The 24622-nt window shown below is 37.6% G+C and overlaps 1 protein-coding gene across 14 annotated transcripts in view; it reads right to left on the minus strand.

Moving 5' to 3' along the window:
- DNM3 (dynamin 3) overlaps positions 1-24622 on the minus strand; it is a 577169-nt gene that overhangs the window by 539421 nt on the left and 13126 nt on the right. The gene's annotated exons all lie outside the window — the stretch shown is intronic.

The following is a 24622-nucleotide window of genomic DNA, read 5'->3' on the forward strand; positions in this document are numbered from 1 at the left end:
TTAAGAATATGTTTAATAGATATAAAATCCTTGGGTTTAAAATATTCTTTAACTTACCAACAGGTGTTTTACATATGGTGTTTTAAGAACATGCCTAAAGAAAAGCTTATCTATGTTATGAGGGAGGGGAGGATGGCTAAAATTATAATTTATTCCCATGGTTTCAGGACGTATCCTAAAGCAAAACAAAGTTCTGTGATTTAGGTTTTCATTGTTAACTTTTTCCAGTTTCATACTAGACTCTTCTCTGCATCATTTAAGTCAGTAAATAGAAAAAATAATGTGGGCCCACAGATGAAAAAAATCTTACTTTCCATAACCATAAAATAGAACACAAGTATTTCACATGTTCAGATTCTCAACATGCCAGAATTAGAAGGACATATTTGTAACTTTGCTAATAGCCTGGAACAACATTAACTTCCTAAATGAAGTCCTTGAAAAGAATAAAAAGAAATGCCCCCAAACAGCAAAAACATTTTAATATAAAGCCACAGGTATTCCTATTTCAAACTACCACTAAAAAATTTGAATAACAACCTTTCATCCCAAAACACAGTACTTTAGTAGTAACTGTGACACACAAAATAATTGCTTTTGCTCCCTCTAGATTATAGTCAATAAATGTCATTTTTTCAACAAAGGTTTGATGGGCACCTACTGTGAGCAAGGTATCTGCCCTGGAAGTCACTAAGATGATCCTAATCCACTTGGAGGTTAGCCTGGAAGAAGGAAAAGACACTCAGGAATAAATACAAAGCCACAGTGTGTACAGGTGCTCAAGAAGAGTCCAGGGGGCTGCATGAGTCAGAAGAGAAGAGATGAGATGTGGCTGGGGTTATCAAGGAGGCTTCACAACAGGTAGCATTTGAACTATACCCCAAAAGACAGGAATGATATGCCAGATTTAGGAGAGAAAAAGAAAAGAAAAAAAAGGAAAGAACATTGGAAGAACTGAACTGTCCTTTTTTTGTTTTGACTTTTTATTTGGAAAATTTCAAGCTTACCTAAAGGAGGCCTAGTAGTATAATAAATCCTATATTCCACTTCAATGGTTATCAGCCCATGGGCCATCTTGATCCATCTACTCTCTCACCACTTCATGTCCCACTCTCTGACCAGATTACTTTCAAACAAATCTAAGACATCCCATCATTTCATCAATAAAGATGTAAGTATGTATCTTTAAAAGATAACTCTTTTTGGCCAGGCGCAGTGGTTCACGCCTGTAATCCCAGCACTTTGCGAGACTGAGGGGGGCGGATCACAAGGTCAAGAGATCGAGACCATCCTGGACAACATGGTGAAACCCTGTCTCTACTAAAAATACAAAAATTAGCTGGGCATGATGACACGCGCCTGTACTCCCAGTTACTCGGGAGGCTGAGGCACAAGAATCGTTTGAACCCAGGAGGCGGAGGCTGCAGTGAGCCCAGATCACATCACTGCACTCCAGCCTGGTGATAGAGCGAGACTCCATCTCAAAAAAAAAAAAAAAAAAAAAAAGAGATTACTCTTTTTTTTTAGACTTGCTGGGGTATTTATTTATATCTATTTAATAAACACTGTACTAAGTGCTTTACACATAGCAACTCACTTAATTCTTAAAACAATGTAGAAAGGCAGGTACTACTATTTTATAATTTCACAGATGAGGAAAGTAAAGCCAGCTGGGCGCGGTGGCTCACGCCTGTAATCCCAGCACTTTGGGAGGCCGAGGCGGGCGGATCACGAGGTCAGGAGATCGAGACCATCCTGGTTAACAAGGTGAAACCCCGCCTCTACTAAAAATACAAAAAATTAGCCGGGCGCGGTGGCAGGCACCTGTAGTCCCAGCTACTCGGGAGGCTGAGACAGGAGAATGGCGTGAACCCGGAAGGCGGAGCTTGCAGTGAGCCGAGATCGCGCCACTGCACTCCAGCCTGGGTGACAGAGTGAGACTCCGTCTCAAAAAAAAAACAAAAGTAAAGCCTAGAAGGCTAATTAACTTCCCCAAGGTTGTCCAGGTAGTAAGTGGCAAGGCAAGATTTGAACCCAGGTATTCAGGCTCATTCCAACGCTCTCAAATACTATGGCACACTCTATTGCCAGTAAATATTTGGTTTACTCCTTCAGATGCCAAACCTAACTTATGTGTCATTTTTACGTACTATATTCCAACTCATCTTAAAAAGACAACTAAGAAAAAAAGGTACAACAGCACAATGATTTCAATGAAATAATACTGGCTTTTTAAGTAACTTTGGTACAAACAATTCAGACAAAGTAATAATGAACTCTAGAAGTGGCTGAATAAGATGCTGGCAAGGCTGCAGAGGAAAGGGAAGGCTTATACACTGTTGGTGGGAATGTAAATTAGTTCAGCCACTGTGGAAAGCAGTTTGGATATTTCTCAAAGAACTTAAAACAGAACTACCATTCGGCCCAGCAATCCCAGTACTGGGCATATACCCAAAGGAAAATAAATTGCCCTATCAAAGAGACACATGCACTCATATGTTCATCGCAGCACTGTTCACAATAACAAAGACATGGAATCAAACTGGGTGCCCATCAACAGTAAATTGGATAAAGAAAACATGATAGCTATACAGCATGGAATACTATGCAGCCATAAAAAGAACAAAATCATGTCCTTTGCAGCAACATGGATCGAGCTGGAGGCCATTATCCTAAGTGAATTAACACAGGAACAGCAAACCAAATACTGCATGTTCCCACTTATAAGTGGGAGCTAAACATTGGGTACTCATGAACATAAAGATGACAATAGCCACTGGGGGCTACTAGATGGGGAAGTAAAGGAAGGGAGAAGGGCTGAAAAACTACCTACTGGATACTATGGGTACTATGTTCACTACCTGGGTGACAGGATAATTCATACTCCAAACCTCAGCATCATGCAATCTACCCATGTAACAAACTTGCATATACGCCCCCTGAATCTAAAATAAAAGTTGACATTATGTTTTAAAGTGGCTGAATAAGTACAAGAGTAGCAAGGCTACTAATCCAGGCTCACTAATCATACATGTGCATTTGCCATGTAATGAACTATATGAATATTATATTTTGATGATAAAAGCATAATAGCCTCAAATATGTCTATAAAAATATAATTTCATCAACTCTACCACTGGGTACTTTCTCACTGCAACATCTAAGCCTAAGACTATCACAGATACTACCACTACCAAAACACTGAATTATTTTGACTTGCACCAATGCCACAATTAATTTCATTTCAAGGAATATTTAACTATAAAAACTGCTGGTTTCCCCAATTCTTTGAAATAATTAAGAAATTAATTAAGAGATAATTAACCTAATCAACTAAACTATGCATATGTGTATATCTACACATAGCCACATATGTATATATAGATGCATATACATATATGCATATGCATGTACATATATGCATATTAGTGACATCCCATTTTAATATCTGAGAAATTTCTGTATGTTTGTATATATGTACATGGATATGATGATATCCAATTTTAAAATATAGAAAAACTACCATCTCTAATTAGGAATTGAAAAAACTTAGTTCACATTACAAAAAATGTTCAAATGAGTTTCAAGGAAAGAACTATCTATCATTGACTAAACAATGTACTCTAATATATACTTCAGCTGTGGCAAGAGGTCTTCTCACATTCCTTTCCTGTGTTCAAGCAACACTTAGAAGAAAAATAGAAACCACTCACTGTAATAATGTCATATCAGAAAAGACTCAAAAGGTGCTTCTGGTTTGGATTAGAGCTAAATCCATTAGGAAGTAAAGGAAACAGCTTCTGGAAGTAAAGGAAACAGCTTCCAAAAAGGATTTGATAATATCATCAGGGATACTTATTTTATTGTCATTGAGGGGAAAAAGAAAGGGACAGTATTTTCTTACTTTGTGGAGAACGAGAAAAGATACAGTTTTTCATATGGTTTAAGTCTAATAGTTAAGAACATCAGGCATTTTTACAGTCATTTATCTTGCCATTTGAAACATCAACTCTTGACTAAGGAGATGAGACGATTAATGCTGTCACCTCCCTCAAGTCCTTGCTTAAATCTCACCTCTTCTTCCTGGACATGCCTGATCCCCCTTACCCTGCTTTGCCTTTCCTTTGGTCCGGCCCTAATAATCTTGTAATCTGCCACATAATTTACTTATTTACTTTGGGTATTGCTTATCCATCTCCCCAGTTAAAACCTGAGTTCCTCAAGCACAGGAATCTTTGTTTGCTTTATGGCACGTTTTCTAGCTCTTAAAACAGTGCCTGACACACAGTAGGTGTTCAATAAATGTCTGCTGAATTCAGGGTTTTAAATAACCTTTTAAATAATAGTAATATTTTATAGCTAACATTTATGGACCACCTACTACAGGTCAGGCACCATGCTGTACCCTTCAAACCCACTAAAGGAACTCTTCAACACCCTGGGAAATAGAGATCATTTTTCTGATGAGAAATGTATCACTTATAGAGATTGGACAACTTCACAGCTAGTGAAGCTCCTTTCAAAATCTCTTTATCTTATATGATTCAACTTGACTTCTTAAAGAATAGACACCTTTATATCTTCCAAATATCCAAATCCATCTGATAACTACAATAATAAAATGTGAGTTAAAGCTAATCAAACACAAGACTCAGACCCCCAAGAGTAATTATGGGATGATTCTGCTCCTCCTTCAGTCTTAATAACAACAAAAGAATAATAATTTCTGTAATACTTTACAGTTCATGTTTTTACAAATATTATCAAGTTTGATCTAAACTCTTGAAAAGTACACCTGTTATCTTGCTCTTCAACTGACTCAAAAAAGCAAAAGAATATCTTGTCCAAATTGGATCTGAATTAAAAAAAAAAAAAACAAAACAGTTCTTCAGAAAGAAGGACCTTCTGAGTGGAAATTTCTATAACTTCCAGAGCAAACATCGACTTTCCACATTTTCTCTTACCTACAGATAGGGACTAGGAGAAAAGCAATGTGATTCTGTGGACTGAGACAGAACACAACTGGGGTCTGGCCAGCATGCCGAGAGACTAGCGGGGACATCCTCTTGGTGTCCTCATTACTAACATCTTGACTTCACTTTCCTAGGAAATGCTAATAGAAAAAGAATAAACAAACAATTTGCACCTAAGAATAGCTTATTCATTTCTACATACATTATTTTGACAATATCTAAGGTCCAATATGCCTAGCACTACAGAAGATCCAGTAAAGTATATGGCATCGTTTCTATCCTCATGAACTCTTTAGGAAGACCAGATCTAAATATGAAAATACAAGTGATAGAGAACTGCAAAAAGAAAAAAAAAGGAAAAACTATTTTGGGGTGGGAGATAACAAAGAAGCTTTTTCATCTCAAAATATACTAGGCATTTGGTAATTCACTGCGAAGCCTATATAATTAATAGGATTTGAGAGTCATTTCAAATTCAACTTTCTGTTATAAAGAAGTACACTCTTAAATCCTGTTAAAATTATTCTTTAAGCACTAACTCAAATGTGATGATCTCTGTCATTTTCCCTGATCTTCCCTCAACCCTCTACAATGCTTTGTCATCTCTCAAATTCTTCCTACACACCTTATCACATTCCTTTCCTGATGGGTTATCAGCTAGCTCTGTGAGCTCAATGGCCATAGCTGGTCTGCGTGGAGGCTGGCAGTCAGTAGGGGCTTAGCAATTGTTGGCTAAATTGAAAAAAAAAATAATTTACTACCTCTTAACCCACTGAATCTATCTTTCTAGAGAAAATACAGATTTGGTGTTTTATCCAGAAACACCAAAGATTTAGGCAATGCATTGAATACTCCAGAAATGCAACTGTCATGTAAATTGAGAGAAGACTATACTTTGTTTTGTTGGGAACTTTGTAAAGAATTGTTTAGTGTTTTGAAAAATCAGGTCCCTGACAGCAATGCTTCCTGTCAATTTGAGTTGCCAAAATAACACCCTCTGTATCCTGGGGCTCTGGGCATTGAGTATAGAGTGTTGAGCACATACATAATTGCACATCATGTCACTTATTTCTCAACAACATGTACTGATCCCTTCCTGATCTCCCTCTCTAGCCCAATATTTCTGACTATGTTCATTGCAAACTTTTGATTTTTACCATTTGAGATCTTTTAGAATCTTGCCTCTTTAGCACATCTTGCCTCTTTAGCCTCTTTAGTCAACCCTCTGCCCAAGCTATTCCCTGAAAATTTCAGAATCTCTCATGTCTTCAAGTGTTTATTCATGCCATTTTTTCTCCAGACATATCTTCCACCTTTTTCTCTGTCTTCTCAAATTCTGTCATACTCTGGGGCCCATCTCAAATGATACTTCTTTCATAAACCCTTCCTGGGTACTACCTTTCAACACGGATTATTTCCCTTTGGACTTCACATTACAAATACAGGCAGTTTGGGTCCCTGATTGTGTTCAGTTTAGCATTTTATTTTATTTTTCTAGCCTTAAGCTGTTTTCTTTTTGTTTCATGTCTTATCTTTCCCCAGAAGAATATAATTTTGAGCTCAAGAACCATTCTAAACCTCCTTTTGATACATAATCTAATTTGCAAAGTGATAGGCACGTAATAAGCATTCAAAAGACTCTTACTGAAGATCAGTTCCTCACTTTTTATTTCAGGGAATTAGGGCCAACCTTTTGCAGAACACAGAATAGTGCATGATAGACTTCAGACTTTTTTTGTTTTTTTTTTTTTTGAGGCGGAAGGAGTCTCACTCTGTCGCCCAGGCTGCAGAGGTTTTTAACTGATTAAAAGACTCCTGGTCTTCAGCTAGATCACAATGACTATATAATTGCATTAGTTCGTAATTGGTCCCACCTAAAATTTATCTTCAGTAATGCCTTCTTAATGAGAACACAGTGAGAGTCTATAAAAATTATGTTACCCCAATTTTACTTTAAATCAGTAAGGAATATAAAAGGCAATTCATGGCAAACAGATATTGTTATTTAATAATTTTTTCAGAATAATGGAAAATGTAATAGCAAACATGCTAGTATTTAAATAGGTCCTGAAGCAAGCCACCAGACCTAGTTAAGGCTAGTTCTTCCCTGAGCAAGGATAGTTCTTCCATGGCTAGTTCTTCAATGGACATTTATATCTTCCTAGACACTATATCTGCACTTCTGCGCTCTGTCTAATGAGCCTAACTATAGCTTTACAACCCAAATGATTAGTGAAGAAAACTGAGTGTCAGATATGAGCTACTGTAATTAAAATTATAGGAATCATCAGAACTTCCCTAATCTAAAAATTATCTTGAGTTCATGTAAAAGTTATCGGTCTCCACTTTTAACTAGATGAAGGTTAAATTAAACCGAAAGTCATTGGTCAGGATTTAATTTCTGTCCTGAGGTAGCATGAGACATTGATTGCCTATAAGCATTACTTTACATTTTCAAACAATAACAATAAGGCAGGGCAGTGAAATATTTTACCAGCAATAACTCAGCATCATATGTCAGTGAGAACTAATGATTACCCTTCATGACACGAATCCATTTGTAATTAAGTAAGTGGAAAAAGGAGAAATGAACAGCCAGAAAAATTCAGGTCAAGAGCTTAAGTTTCTATATGGATATTAGTACAGGAAAAACTTGGTTAGTATAACTAGAGAAGAGGAATTCTCGGGTAAAACAGCACAATTCTACAGCTAATTGTAACTGATAGATATAACTACCTTCTTTCCTTATGAGGAAATGCTGCTGGAGAGACACACTTAGCAAGAGTGAAAATCACACACTGGAGATCTTGGGGAAATTTGAACTCTTCCAAGATCCTATGTGGCTGAGCTGTAAGCAAGCAGCCCACAGCTCCTCAGGCATGGGGAGGGCAGCACCAGATGGGGAGGGCAAAGGAAACAGTGCCTGGGCTCTGTGCCAGGTGTTTTCACATACCTTAATTCAGAGTGGAAACCAATTATTTGTATCCAAAAGCATTCACAAAATGGTTTTCTCCAAAAAAACCAAACACATGATGTTTAGGTACACAGCCTTAAAAAAGCACATGCAAGAATAATTAGCTCTGCAATTGTAGTGTCAGAAATTGTACAAGCCAGGCGCGGTAGTTCACGCCTGTGATCCCAGCACTTTGGGAGGCTGAGGCAGGCGGATCACCTGAGGTCAGGAGGTCGAGACCAGCCTGACCAACACGGAGAAACCCTGTCTCTACTAAAAATACAGAATTAGCCGGGCATGGTGGCGCATGCCTGTAATCCCAGCTACTCAGGAGGCTGAGGCAGGAGAATCTCTTGAACCCAGGAGAAAGATGTTGCAGTGAGCCGAGATTGCGCCACTGCACTCCAGCCTGGGTGACAGAGCGAGACTCCGTCTCAACAAAAAAAAAAAAAAAAAAAGAAAAAAGAAAAAAAGAAATTGTACAAAGGACACCAGAAACATCTTTGTTCCTTCTCACACCACAACTGCTCAATCAATGTAAGAGGGTACACCAAAAATTAAGTTTTTCAATAGAGAGAGGCTCATCCTTGCTTGATAAAACAAGCCAGAGTAGCCAGAAGGTACTAACTTAGAAGAGAGCAAATTCTCCTTTCTTCCTGTCTGAAAAATTTTCTAAGTTGTGACATCTCTAACTCAATTATGCATGGCTGTGAAGATGCCATTAAATAGGTGGTTTGAACATTTCAAATAGAACTGGCATGAAGCTATTTCTTGCTCAAAAATTTCCACTTATTCACGCAATACGCAGATTGCAGTGTCAAGGTTGAAAACAGGAAAAATCACTTGGCTGGGTACCAAGTATTTGAGGGCAGTTCAGTTTCTGCCTCTTGGCCTGAGCAGACCACAGAGAAGATGAATGCCTGGCATGCCAGGAGCTGTGTGCAGGACACCTCTTGTCACCTTCATCAGGGAGGGTAGGACCCAGGGCTTGACCAAGGAATTCCTAAACTGATTACCCCTAAGAGATCCTGTCTCTTAGAAAATAACACTCACTCAAGCAAGAAGCAGCCTTTTAAGAAATGCTTCACCACCAATACTCTTAGTAGCATGGGAGATGACACTGGGTGGAAAAACACAGATAACAATTTTGAGCTGAAGGAAGATCCATAAAGAGTTGGACTCAATGTGAAGAAATTTTTAGAGTAATTTACCAACGTATTCCATTTATATCTTATAGTTTATATACCTATAAGAGTGACATATGATAAAAATCTTTCTACAACGCAAGAGATTTTCCATTAACTATAAAACAAAAATGTTAAGTGATAAGAAAGTATCTTAGTTTAATTAACAATGATTTTCTTTTTCTTTCTTAGCTGTGTATAAAATAATGCTGCATCTTAAGTGTGTGACATCTTTGACGAATAAAATATGGTAGGTTATGGTAAATACAGAACCTATATATGTGATATATGACCAAGGGTACCACCGAAGTAAAACCCACAAATGCCAAATACTAGGATGACGGGGATGTTCTTTGACACTCAGTCATGTGAGTTTGGAACCCATTAAAAATGTCCAAAGTGGATAATAAATATGATGAAAACATTATTCCACAAAGAGATATTTAAATAAAAGTAGATCCAAAGGAAGTATAGAAAAATTTATGAATGACAATATCATAAATATACAAAAACTAGTTTGGGTTCCTCTAACCTTAGCATAGAGTTAATATCTGAAAGAAAAACAATGTGTCCTGCGTCTCCCCATGGCATGCCACTTGGCTATTAGCAGAAGAATCATGGACTGGATAAACCAGGGATGCAGCCTACTGGAGCCTAGCGCAGATGTGACTTCATATTCCAAATATATGAGGTTTGAAGCATGAACAGCCATATTAAAATACAGTTTTTTAGTGAAATAAAACAATCACGGAGGCACAGGAAGCAGAGTATTCCTCAACTACTTAACCAGTAGCCGTTTTCACAATAGATTAGCCAGAATTATATCAAATTTCAAAAGCAATCACCTCTAACATAGACACAAGTTTTCTTCAAATCAGTTCAAAGCCTGACCTTCAGCTCCTTTATCCTTTAGGGAGCCCTGCCCTAAAGGCCACACTCCTATCCCCGTCCTAAGTGTTCCAGGATCTTCTCTACATGCTGTGTGGAGTTCCTGCTGACTTCAAAGGCTGAACTCCATGTGTGGTTACACATGTCACTTAAAAGTTTAAAAACATTTAGCCTTTGTTGGAACCTTAGGTGCACCTAAACTTTTAAAATACGACCTAAAAGCAGCTTTTAAAGCAAGACCCTAAAAGTACAACTGAGTGTGACTGCTTTGACAGTGATACCTACATGATCTATGGGTCATCTCAGCACATTGACCATGTACACAACCTTGCAAAAAATTACTGAACACCTACTATGTGAGAGTTATAATGTGGCATGCCCAAAGACCTAAGGACCCAGATAACATGATGCCATAGAAGCTTATAATAAAATGGGGCATATGAAATAATTTTTATTTAAAACATCCATACATTCTATTTGAAAAGTACAAGTCAGGGTTATTTAAAAAAAAAAGAAAAGCATATGAAAAAAAGAAAAATTAATTTAAATTTGAAAATTAGGAAAGCTTTATAGAGGAAGCAATATGTCAACTTCAAATTACCAATTCTTCTACATAAGTCTGTAAGATCTTTGAGGGAAAGGATAATTATCCTCATCTTTGGAACCACAGTAGTTGGCACAATCTTTAGGCATGTAGCAAACACTCAGTACAGATTTGATGGATTCAATTGAAATGGGAGGAATAGAAGGAGCAAAGCATTCTAGATGGAGGGAATGGTATGAGTGATGACACAAAGGAGAGAAAGTACAAGGACTGTTTCAGAGAATGGCTACCTATGATGTATAAAAGAAATGGAAAATTATGCTGGGAAGTAGTTGGTAGCCAGATCATTAAAAGCTTTTAAAGTTATGCCAAGAAGTTAGGATTGTATTGTGTAGGGAAAGGGAGCGATTAGAGTAGTGCTTTAAGAGAATTCTGGCAAGAGTATTTAGAATGACTAAGGTGGGGGTTGACACTGGAAGAACTGATGCTATTAAATAAGTTATTAGGATAAATCAGGCAAGAGGAAAGTAAGCTCTGAGCTGGGACAACAGCAACAGAAATGAAAGGGCACCAACAGAGAACAAAGGCACCACTCAAGTAGAATGCACAAAATTTAGTAGATGTGGGGAAAAGCAAGATGAAGAAAATATGAAAGCTTCAAGGTTTGTTGATTAAGAGAATACACAGAGGAAATGACCTCTCTGGGGAAGATGCTGAATCTATTAGTAAAAGTATGAGTATTTACGTTGAAATCTCAACATGGATCTGAAAATGTAGGAAAGGGATACATTTCAAGATCCAAAGTTGCCCACCCAGCTAAACCCTGATGAGAAGTGAGATCGCAGAGAAAGGAAGCTACTGTATTTGCTGTTATAAAATATAAGAAATTGTTTTTTACTCACCTCTAAAGGAATATGTATGAATAAAAATGTTTCTTAATCCTTGAAGATAACAAAACTGTCTAAGTGATCATATCTCACTTTTTCCCCTAATGGGGTGTTTACATGTGTTTAATCCCATTATTAGGTCAATATTTAGGTTTGGGAATTTTTCATTCTCCATTTCTTGGTTTTATCTTACTTTTTTTCCCTTGGTCCTGCCTCTTCAGTTCTTTTTTCACTCTTTTTTTTTTTTTTTTTTTGAGACAGAATCTTGCTCTGTCACCCAGGCTGGAGTGCAGTGGCAGGATCATGGCTCACTGCAGCCTCGACCTCCCAGTCTCAAGAGATCCTCCAGTCTCAGCCTCTCACGCACTGAGACTACAGGCATGCACCACTATACCTGGCTAATTCTTGTATTTTTTTTTGTAGAGATGAGGTTTCACCACGTTGCCCAGGCTTGTCTGGAACTCCTGGGCTCAAGCGATTTGCCTGCCTCAACCTCCTAGAGTGCTGGGGTTACAGGCATAAGCTATCACGCCCAGCCCTGCCTCTTCACTTCTATTTTACTTTATTTATTTTAAAAGTCCAATAATTCCATAAATAGTTACAGAAAAGAATGAATAAATAAGGGAATATGGTTTGTAGGAAGCCACCTCAATTCCTTTGCAGAAAAGCAAGACATAAATAAATTTAAATTTAAAAAAATGTAATTTGGAGAGAAGATAAATAACTTCTTATGAATTACAAGAATGTCTCTCTGTGCATTTAAGAAAACCCACTAGATTTTAAATAAGTCTGTATTTTAAAAGGCAAATTAATGATTAATTTCATTACAAAACAATTTAGCCTCACAAAAAGATTCTCATTCTAAATTTGGAACTCCAAGCTATACAATTAGTTTTTTTTTTTTTAACTTAAGCAAGAATTAGAAAATTTTTGGCAAGCAAAACTGAAAATTAAAGCTTTACTAACATAATAATGTAAATCAATAATAAAACACTATTTACAAATATTCAATCTATATAAAAATTTTTAAGGAGGGAATTTATTGAAAAAAGCAAGCCACACAATGACAATTCCACAATAAGTGTTGTGCCTCCTTCCAAACAGAGGTGTCTGTTGCATATTTATAAACTATGATCTCTTTGTGCTTCTCTTGGTTCCTGCCTAATGGGAAAGCCCCTTTTTCTAAGCTCAGGGGCCTCCACTTAACACACTATGCTTCCACAAGTCCTGTCTGTTCTATAGACAACTGGCAGTTTGTCCTCTAGGCTGGCAAGCCTTATCATGAGCTCTGTTAGCTTCTTTTAACCAGTTACCAGGTCTTGTCCTCCTTACTGGCACAGCTCCTTAATGTTCAGGCAGCTGGAGACCTTAATGGAAAATATGCAGGGTAGATCAGAATATATACATATTTTCCTTCTACACCAAATGTGTTCTTCCACTCACTACCCACAGGTCTAAACCAGGAAATGTACCTTTTGGAAAAACAGGCTTCAGTTATAGGTTTTTGTAATTTGTCTTAAATGGTATGCCAAGAAAATGCAGCATTTTAAATACAGCAGGTGTCCTGCAATCCCTGCAATGAAAGCAATCTCTCAGCCATGTTTTGCTACATGCAAATCTTTGCTTAAGTACTATTTTTTAAACTACCATTTATTGATGAGTATATTAGACATTTAAAACCCACTTTTTAGACTCTGCAAAGGGAATTGAGATAATGTTTATTATCTCCATTCTGCAGATGAGTAAATAAACCAAGAAAGCCACGTAAGTTTTAAAGTCCTTGGCGTTTTGCACATACAGCCCAGACTCTGGATAATTCTTCTGTGTTCAAAGAGCTCCTTCATTCAATAAGGCTCATACTAAGTATCTCCAGTCTTTCAACACATACTTAGTAAATACCTTCTACCTGTGGGCTTAGTAAAGGCTTTCAAGAAGAGGTGATAGCTAGTTCTTGTAAGTAGAGTTAGCCTGGCAATGTGGAACCCAAAGAGCCTTCCAGGTAGAGGGGAACATGTGTAACGCTATGGAGACATGAAAGGGCTTGCTGCATTCTAGGAACCTTAGTTGTTCAGCAGGACTACACACCCCAGTGCATAGAAGGAGCAGAAGGAGAGAACGGACATAAAGGCAGATGGCAGATCATGAAGGAAACTCTACAGCATGCTAAGAAGCTGGGTAAAGGGGATTTTAGCAGTAGAGTGGTTTGATAAAACATGCATTTTAGAAAATTCATGTAACTGTTGTTGGCTTATGAAAAGGGAAATTTCATAAATATTTTGAATATATTTCTCTACTAAGCTCACATTCCCATTTTCTCAAATAGTCTTCATATACTTTTTCCTGTCTTTCTGCCCCTCCCTCTGCTTCCTACCCTACCATCAGCTGATGCTATCACTTCATCAAACTAGAGCTTCCCTACATTCCCCACCAAATCTATCCATCCTTCTTGTCTGCACCAGCTTCTTTACCTTTCAGTTACAGTGGATAAGATATCCCTACTCCTCTGTGGGAGGCCCATCTCACCATACTTTCTCAAGCATGTCCTGCCTCTGTCTCCTGCCTTTCTGTACTTTGTCATCTATATCTTCTTCTGGGTCTTACCTTACTTCTTGGATCTTACTTCTGGGTCATTCCTACTAGCAAACAAAAATGCTCTAATATCTCCCATCAAAAAAAGCATCCCCTTTGAATGTTATGTATTGTCTTTAAAAAAAAAAAAAAAAAAAAAAAAAAAGCACATCCTCCTTTGCCCTAGACTCTCTTCCAACTTCTCAGAAGAGTTATCTACATACTCTGTCCCCATTTATTCACCTCTCATTTCCTCAACCACTCCAGTCAAGCTTCCCAACTCCTACCACTCCAACAAAACTACTCTTTTCTCTCAGTTCTAAAGAGTCTCTAGATTTTCTTTCTACTTCTTTGGCCTCTCCTTCTTGGGCTCCCTTGCAGGGCCCTTTTGTTGCTGCTTCTCTTTCCCTTCTTTCATATACTGTCCCTCAAAGTGATTTAACTCTGTCCTAAGGTTTTCTGTTAATTGAGATATAATTTAAAGATCATAAAAGTCACCCTTTGGAAGTGTAATTTGGTAATTTTTTAGTATATTCATGATATTATAAAACACCATCCCTATTTAATTCCAGAATATTTTTATCACCCAAGAAAACTCCATACCCATTAGTAGTCATTCTCCATCCCTTCCTCTCCCTAGGCCCTGGCAAACACCAATCTGCTTTCTGTCTCTACTCTATACATTTCATATAAATGGAATCATATACTATTGGCCTTTTGCGTTGACTTCTTTCACTTAGTATAATGTTTTTAAGATTTATCCATGTTGTAGCATGCATGTGTCAGTACTTAATTCCTTTTTATGGCTGAATAATACTCCATTGTATTCAATGTATGTCACATTTTGTTTATTCATTGATCAATTGGTGGGCATTTGGGTGTTTCCACCTTTTGGCTATTATGAACAATGCTACTATAAACATTTATGCACAAGTTTTTGCATGTCCATATTTGTGTTTTAATTTGTCTTCAACATGAATCTAGGAGTTGAATTGCTTCGTATAACATTATGATAACTATGTTTAACTTTTGAGGAATTTGCCAAACTGTTTTCCAAAGTGTCTGTACAATCTGACACTCCCACCAGTAATGGATGAGTGTTCCAATTTCTCCACATCCTCACCAGCAGTTGTTAGTATCCCTCTTTTTTATCATAGCTGTCCTAGTGAGATACCTGGTGGCATATCATTGTATCTGAATTTGCTTCCCTACTGACTACTGATGTTGAGGATCTTTCCATGTGCATATTAGCTATTTATACATTCTTTAGAAAATCAAGTCTTCTGCCTATTTTTTAATTGGGTTATTTGTCTTTTTATCGTTGTGTTATGAGAGTTCCTTATATTCAGGATGCTAGTTCCTTATCACATATATAATTTGCAAAATTTTCCCCCTATTCTCTGGGTTATCTTTTCATATCCTTAATAGTGTCCCTTGAAGCACAAAAGTTTTTAATTTTGATGTTGTTCAGTTTAACTATTTTTTATTTTGTCACATATGCTTTGGGTATTGTAGCTAAGAAACTACTGTCTAATCTAAAATCGCCAAGATTTATACTTGTGTTTTCTTCTAAAAATTTTGTAGCTTTAGCTCTTACATTTAGGTCTTTGATCCATTTTGAGTTAATCTTTATATATGATGGGAGGTAGGGGCCCCAATGTATTCTTTTGCACATGGATATACTGCTGTCCCAGTACCATTTGTTGAAAAGGCTACTCTTTCCTCCATTGAATTATCTTGGTACTTTTGTTAAAAATCAATTGACCACGAATGTAACAGTTTATTTCTGGACTCTCAAGTCTATTCCATTCATTTTGTATGTGTATATTTATACCAGTATTACACTGATTTGTAGTAAGTTTTAGAACTGGGAAGTATGAGTCCTTCAACTTAATTGTTTTGTTTTGCTTTCAACATTGTTTTGGCCATTCGGAATCCTATGCAACTCCATAAAAATTTTAAGATCAGTTTGTCAATTTCTGCAAAAATGGCATCTGGAATTTTGATAGGAATTTCATTGAGTCTGCAGATTGATTTGAGGTATGTTGCCATTTTAACACTTAAGTCTTCAAGTTCATGAACATAGGATATCTTTCCATTTTAGTTGGTCTTCTTTAATTTTTTTCAATGATGTTGTATAGTTTTTGGTGTGCAGTCTTAAGGTTTTAAATATCAATGATATATTGACAAGTACTGATTAATATCTTCAGTTAAACTCTCCTCTGTGCCCCAGGCTGTTATATCCAACCACCTGCATACCTTACAGGCTCTAACATGCCCAAATCCATACCTTAGATGTTCAGCTCCCAACTTTTTTCTCAGTCTTCCCACTATAGGAAATGGCAACACTGCAATCCAGTCACAAGTCAAAAACTTGAGAGTCATTTTTCATTCTTCCCTTCCCCATCTATTCCATCAGCAAGTCATCATGACTCTACTTCCAAAATATTTGTACTCTTTATACTTCTTTCCATTTCTGCTGCCACTCCCTAATCAAAGATACCATTATCACCCACCTATACAACTGCAAAAGATTCCTAACCCATCTCTCTGCTGCTACTTTGCCTGCCTCCAATCCATTATCATCGCAGCATCTAGTGCAATGCAAGTCTAATGGAAATGTAACATGAGCCATGTAAATAATTTTAAATGTTCTAATAGCCACATTACAAAAAGTAAAAAGAAACAAGTAAAATTAAACAATACATTTTATTTAGCCCTATTTCTCCAAATTATAATTTCAATATGTATTAATAATCAATATAAAATCATTAATAAAGCAGTTTGTATTATTTTTCATAGCAAATCTTTGAAATTTCATGTGTATTTTACACTTAGAGCACATCTCAACTTGGATGCTAAATTTTTATCAGAAATACCTGATCTATATTTAAAGTTCACAAAATTTATGGTTGAAAAAGTAGCTTCATGTACCAAAACATACTTAACTGAATTCGTTATATTTTTAAATGCAGATTTAAAGTAACTAAAATTAAATTGGAAATTCAATTTCTCAGTAGCATTAGTTACAATAGCTACATGGGGTAGTGACTATTGTCTTGAAAAGCACTGACCTAGAGTAATCTTTCTCTAATGTAAATCAGATTACATAACTAACCTGATTAAAATCCTTCCTTCAGTCACTTACCATAGCACTCTGGATAAAATCTATTTCTGGCACCAACAGAGCCTACCTAAACTTCCCTCTGCTATCTTTCCTTGCTATATTTCTCCCTCTCGACTGAGCTCTGGAGACACTGACTTACCTTAAGTTCCTCCAACACACAGACTTCTGTGACCCCTCAAAGTCTTAGCACATACTGTTCCTTCTGCAAGGAATGCTTTTTCCTAGCTCTTCTTATGACTGATTCCTTGTCCTTCAGCTGAAATGTCATCTGATCAGACTGGCTTCCCTGACCAACTGATAAATATGTCCCTCTCTGTCATGTTCTATCACTATCCTGATCATTCCTGTCATGGCATCCATACTGATTTATAATTATACATTTTTATTTGTTTATTATATGTCTCTTCATTAGACTGCAAGCTCCAAAATGACAAGGTATGTGCTTTTTCACTTATTACTGTCTTTCTGGTGCTTAAGACAGTGCCTGGCACACAGTGGATGTTCAATAAAAGGCATCATATGTTGCAGATAAATCAGGTATGAAAAAGGCTGAAAGCTCTCCATTATATTTATAGATTAATGCATTCAATATTTATTCAGAAACTACCATATGCTAGAAGTGAAGATAAACAAATAAAAGAGACCCTGCCCTCGAGAGGCTCACAATTTAGTGATAGAAGCAGATAAGATAATTTAACACAATGTGGTAAGTATAAAGTGAGAGAAATGCTCAGAGAATTATGTATACCCAGAAGAGGGACAAGAAACCTAGGAGACATGAGGAAGTGGGAGGCAGTTGGGGTATCTCAGAGGAAAGGAGACCCAAATTCAAGATAATTATAGTGGGGTGAAGAATAATAACAACGTGAACAAAGGCAATGAAACAGTGTGGTGGGTGCCTAGGGGGTATGCTACACAGCCAGGTGAAAGAATAACAACACATAACCTGGAGAGGCTGGGCTACACAGGGCCTTGTATGACATCCCAAGAAGCTTTGATGATTTTATGCTGTTGGCATTAGGAACTGAAAAATTTTAACTGTGACAGTGATGTGATTTAATTTGAATTCCATATCAATTATGCTATGGCTGTGCGAAAGTCAGATTGGAAGGTTACAGATGGGGAAAGTATTATGAGTCTGTTGTTATAGTCCAGAAGATGAATGATAACTTGTACTCAGTCAGTGGTTGTAGGAATTAAGCACAGATGATCAGTTTCAGACATATTTGGAAAGTAAATTAAGCTGTCTGGAGATCGTTGGTGACCTTGGGAAGGGCGGTTTCAGTGTACTGACGGGGAAGGAAGACACACTGCATTCCTTATCCTCAGCTGCAGAAATAATGGGAATTGTGGAAGTGGTGATTAATAGCTCCCATATCTGGCTGCTTATCAGGAGCATGAGGAGAGCTTCTGAAAAATACCGATTACCCTGGCTTACCTCCAGACCCACTGAGTGGGCCTCTATTAGTGGACCCTAGGAACCTTTATTTCATAAGTTCCTCAGGTAAATCTTACACAGATATCTGTATACTTGCTTTGGGAGATGCTGGGATGGACCAATCTTTTCAGTATCATAATCCTTTTTTTCAAATCCATTTGGTTCCTGCATTCAGACAGTGAGAGTTGCGTGATGGTTATGAAGGGAAGGAAAGCTAAGTCAGCAGCTGAAGAGGGCAAAGGTTGAGATGGGAGAATCACAAGTAGTTTACATCATCAAGAAAATGAAGAGAGAAGTACAGGTGAAAGAATGGATACCTCAAAAACTGAGGCACATGGGCTAAGGACACTAGTTTATCAAGCTAAGAATATTAGTGCATCAGTCAATTTTTTCTCATAAATGTAAAAATAAATCTCTCACTTAAACACATGATCCTCACCCTCAGTACCAACCCATCTAAGTCAGATCAACAATTTAATTAGCAAAAACTCAATAAAAGTTAAGTACTTTTATTAGTCTGTTCAGGCTACCATAACAAAATACCACATGCTGGGTCACTTAAATAAAAGAGATTTATTTATTAAAGTTCTGGAAGCTAGAAGCCCAAAATTAAGATTCAGCTGATTCAGGTTCTGGTGTGGGCTGTCTTCCTGACTTGAAGTTGGTTGCCTTCTCTCTGTATCCACATGGCCTCTTCTTTTTGTGCAAACAGAGAAAGAGAGAGAGAGAGCTCTCCAGTGCCTCTTTTTATAACGACACTAATCCTATTGGATCAGGGCTTCACCCTTATGACCTCTTTAATCTTAATTACCTCCTGATCGGCCCTATCTCCAAATATAGTTATACTGGGGGTTTGGGCTTCAACATGAATTTGTGGAGGAGATGCAAACGTTCAGTCCATAATGGTACCTAAAACACTATCATTCAAGATACTGTGGGGAATACTAATTAAGGGTTTGCAGTCTGTCTCACAAGCAAAAGCTAATGTTAATGAAACAGTCAGAAATATTCAAGTTTTAAACAGTTTTGAACCATAAGTCATCAGGACATCTGAGAAGGTCAAAATCAGCATAGACAGAGTGTTCAAATGGGATGTTCCATGGATAACCCTGAGCTTGATGGTAGAATGGAAGATCTGACCAGTTGCAAGTAGAGAGAGAATGCATTCCTTCCCTCTCTAAACTTATTTCTATGAATTTTACTATCATTCCTCCAGGGATCTACTCAAAGTTTGAAATTATTTTTTATTCCCTCTCTGCCTTTCTGTCACTCACCATCTGTAATCACAGCCTCTGTCTCTGAAATGCCCTGTATCCATTTCCACCAGTAAACATACTTTTTCAAGCCCTATTACCATTCAATTATTAATTCTCCACTGGTACCTCAGATGTCTCCCTCCATCTATGTATCCTCCAGTTAATATGTGACCAACTTAATCTTCCTAAAGCCTGACTCCAGGCACACTGCAATATATCTTACAAATCATTAACAGCTCCTCATTGCTTCCTGAATTAAGTACCAATTCCTCATCTTAGCAATCCTCCATAGGGCCCTAATTCACTCTGCCAGCTCTTTCTCCCACCACTCCTCTTCTAGACACATAGGTCACATAAAAAATTCTCTGTTCCCTAAACACATCCTTATTTCTGTGCCTCTGGCTTCATCTCAATCTATCAAATTCTTACTATTTAATGCCCATTTCAAATCCTACTAGTTTACATGAAATCTTTCTTGGACTCTCCAAAGAAAAATTGAAAGACTGCTTCTTCAGGCAAGAGAAAGAAATAAATGGCATCCAAATAGAAAAAAGGAAGTCAAACTATCCCTGTTTGCAGAGATGACATGATTTGATATCTAGAAAACCCCATAGTGTCATCCAGCTGACAAACAACTTCATCAAGGTTTCAGGATACAAAAATCCGTGTATAAAAATCACTATCATTTCTATATACCAACAACACCCAAGCCGAGAGCCAAATCAGGAACACAATCTCATTCACAATTGCCACAAAAAGAATAAAATACCTAGGAATACAGCTAACCAGGGAGGTGGAAGATCTCTACAATGAGAACTACAAAATACTGCTCAAAGAAATCAGAGATGACACAAACAAATGGAAAAACATCCCATGCTCATGGATAGGAAGAATCAATATCATTAAAATGGCCATACTGCCCAAAGCAATTTATAGATTCAATATTATTCCTATCAAACTACCAATGTCATTCCTCACAGAACTAGAAAAAACTATTTTAAAATTCAAATGGAACCAAAAAAGAGCCAAGTAGCCAAGGCAATGCTAAGAAAAAGAACACAGCTAAAGTAATTATACTACCTGACTTCAAACTATACTACAGGGCTACAGTAACCAAAACAGCATGGTACTGGTACAAAAATAAACACATAGACTGATGGGACAGAATACAGAATAGAGAGCCCAGAAATAAGGCCACACACCTACGACTATCCGATCTTCAACAAAGCTGACAAAAACAAGCAATGGGGAAAGGACTACCTATTCAATAAATAGTGCTGGGTTAACTGGCTAGCCATATGCAGAAGATTGAAGCTGGACCCCTTCTTTACACCATATATAAAAATCAACTCAAGATAGATTAAGGACTTAAATGTAAAACCCAAAATTATAAAAACCCTGGAAGACAACTTAGGCAATACCATCTGAGACACAGGAATGGGCAAAGATTTCATAACAAAGACACCAAAAGCAGTAACAACAAAAGCAAAAATTGACAAGAGGGATTCTAATTAAACTCAAGAGCTTCTGCAAAAGAAACTATCAATAGAGTAAACAGACAACCTACAGAATGGGAGAAAATTTTTGCAAACTATGCATCCAACAAAGGTCTAATATCCAGCATCTGTAAGTAACTTACACAAATTTACAAGAAAAAAGTGGGCAAAGGACATGAACAGATATTTTTCAAAAGAAGACATACAGACGGCCAACAGGGATATGAGAAAAAAAGAAAAAAAAAAGCTCAACATCACTGATCATCAGAAAAATGCAAATCAAAACCACAATGAAGATACCATCTCACACCAGTCAGCATGGCTATTATATAAAAGTCAAAAAATAACAGATGCTGACAAAGATGTGGAGAAATGGTAACACTTATACACTGTTGGTGAGAGTGTAAATTAGTTCAACCATTGCGGAAAGGAGTATGGTGATTCCTCACAGAAGTAAAAACAGAAGTACCATTCAATCCAACAATACCATTACTGGGTATATACCCAGAGAAATATAACTCATTCTACCATAAAGACACATGCATGTGAATATTCACTGCAGCACTATTCACAATAGCAAAGACATGGAATCAACCTAAATGCCCATCAGTGACAGATTGGATAAAGAAAATGTGGTACATATATACCATGGAATACTATGCAGCCTTAAAGGAATGAGATCATGTTCTTTGCAGGAACACGGATGGAGCTGGAGACCGTTATGTTTAGCAAACTAATGCAGGAACAGAAAACCAAATGTTGCCTGTTCTCACTCATTAGTGGGAGCTAAATGATGAGAATTCATAAACACAAAGGAAACAATAGACACTGGGGCCTCCTGGAGGGTGAAAGGTGGGAGAAGGGAGAGGATCAGAAAAAAATAACTATTAGGTACTGGATTTAGTCCCTAGGTGAAGAAATAATCTGTACAACAAGCCCCCATGACACAAGTTTACCTATAAAACAAACCTGCATATGTGCCCCTGAACCTAAAATAATAATTTTTAAAAAAGGAAAAATTGGGCCGGCACAGTGGCTCACACCTGTAATCCCAGCACTTTGGGAGGTGCAGGCGGGCGAATCACCTGACGTCAGGAGTTTGAGACCAGCCTGGTAAAACCCCATCTCTACAAAAAAAAAAAAAAAAATTAGCCTGGCTTGCTGGCAGGTGCCTGTAATCCCAGCTATTCAGGAGGCTGAGGCAGGAGAATCGCTTGAATCTGGGAGGCAGAGGTCTTTCAATTTTTCTTTGGAGAGTCCAAGAAAGATTTCATGTAAACTAGTAGGATTTGAAATGGGCATTAAATAGTAAGAATTTGATAGATTGAGCCGAGATCCCGCCACTGTGCTCCAGCCTGGGCGACAAGAGCGAGACTCTGTCTCAAAAAAAAAAAAGGAAAAATTGCTCTTTTCCTTTGATCATCCAGAACACTCTGCACCTCTAAAGGCACCCAAATTCTGTCTAAACTTCCATCCCCAATAATAACAATCGTAAACAGGTAACTATGTTACCATGTGACAGACACTCTCCTAAGTGTTTTACATGTATTAATTTAATTTTTACAACCACCACATGAGGAGGGTACTACTATTGTCCCATTGTACCAGTGAGGAAGCTGAGGCACAGGCAGGTTAAGTGATTGCCTTAGATCGCAGAACTATTAAGTGGCAGAACTAGGATGTGAACCCAGGGAGTCAGCCTCCACAGAATACATGTTCTTTACCTCAACACTGTGTAAGTTCTGACTACACTCTATGCTAGTCTACACTAGATTCTGTTAAGGGCAAATATTTTTTTTCCATCCCAAAACAGTGTCTTTCACAAAGTAGGAACTCAAGTATAGGTTGATTGTTTGAACCCCTTTTGGTCATAAAATATGCTCTACTCAAGCCATGCATGTTCTTAAGTCATCAGAAATTGCCACTGCATACACAGAAAAGATGGAAAAAATGAGGTGAAAACCTCTGGGAGGAGTGGAAAACAAAAGCTGAATGGGCAGAAAGTTTTGAAAACCAAGTAGAGATTTTTAAAGGGGAGGGAGGGGACTGCAGGTTATTGAAGACAGAGATATCAAACTTGTGTTTTGGAAGATTAACCTGAGAGCAGCAACATTTACATGGAATAGATGAATAAGAAATGGAGAGAGTGAGAGGGCAGGATGCTGTCAGAGTTATCCCACGTGCGAAAGGAGGACAGCTGAGACTCTGATGGTCAGAATGAGAATAAAGAGGAAAAGGTTGGCCAAAAAGATGTTTTGAATAAAGAAATTACAAGATATGTTAGATATAGGAAGATTTTAAAAATAAAAAAAGGAAACTAAACTATGTTTATTTTTTAAGTTTCTAGACTGGTACACCACTGAAAGAAATTGGGTCAATTAGAAAAGCAGATTTTAAAATTGAGCTTTTTAAATAAATAAATAAATACAGACCAGGCACATTGGTTCATGCCTGTAATCCCAGCACTTTGGGAGGCCAAGGCAGGAGAATTACTTGAGCCTAGGAGTTCAAGACCAGCCTGGACAACATAGGGAGACCCTGTGTCTACAAAAAATAATTTAAAAATTAGCTGGGCATGGTGGTGCAGACTTGTGGTCTCAGCTACTCGGAAGGCTGAGATGGGAGGATCTCATCAGCAAGGGAAGGCTGCAGTGAGCAGTTTTCATGCCATTGCCCTCCAGCCTGGGTGACAGAGCTAGAGCCTGTCTCAAAAAAAAAAAAAAAAAAGAATAAATACAGTTTACCTCTAAAACACCCTTAACCACAGCTACTTCATGGAATTAGCCATTCCAGGAAAGAGTCTGGCTTCTTTATATCCATACACTGACAGGCATAATGATTTTTTGAAGGGCTAGACCCAGAGAGGTCTTAACTCTTTTATAAGTCTGTCATTTCTTATCTACCTACAGATAACCTATAGAAAACACACATTTTTTTAAAGCCAGGTTTCTCTCTGACATCCATCAAGCCAAATCATAGACTGTTTAAAACAAACAAACAAACAAACAAACAAAAAACCTTCAAAGTCCTTTTGTTCAACCCCTCTCCTGACTACACCATGCCAAGCAGCCAGCAAGTCATCAATCGCCAGTCTCTACCCTTATGGGGATGGAATGCTTACTGTTTCACAGGCAATCCATTCCATTTTTTAAAGTGTTCTATTGAACAGTCTCCCCTACATTAAGTTTAAGTCTGTCTGCCTGTAACGTTCACCCATTTGTTCTAATTATGTCTTCTGGGGAGATAACTGAGTCAGTCTAATCCTTTTCCAAGTAACAGCTCCTCAAACATTTAGAGACAGTATCATG

Source organism: Pongo abelii, chromosome 1 (assembly GCF_028885655.2).
Source record: "Pongo abelii isolate AG06213 chromosome 1, NHGRI_mPonAbe1-v2.0_pri, whole genome shotgun sequence".
Classification (NCBI taxonomy): Eukaryota; Metazoa; Chordata; class Mammalia; order Primates; family Hominidae; genus Pongo; species Pongo abelii.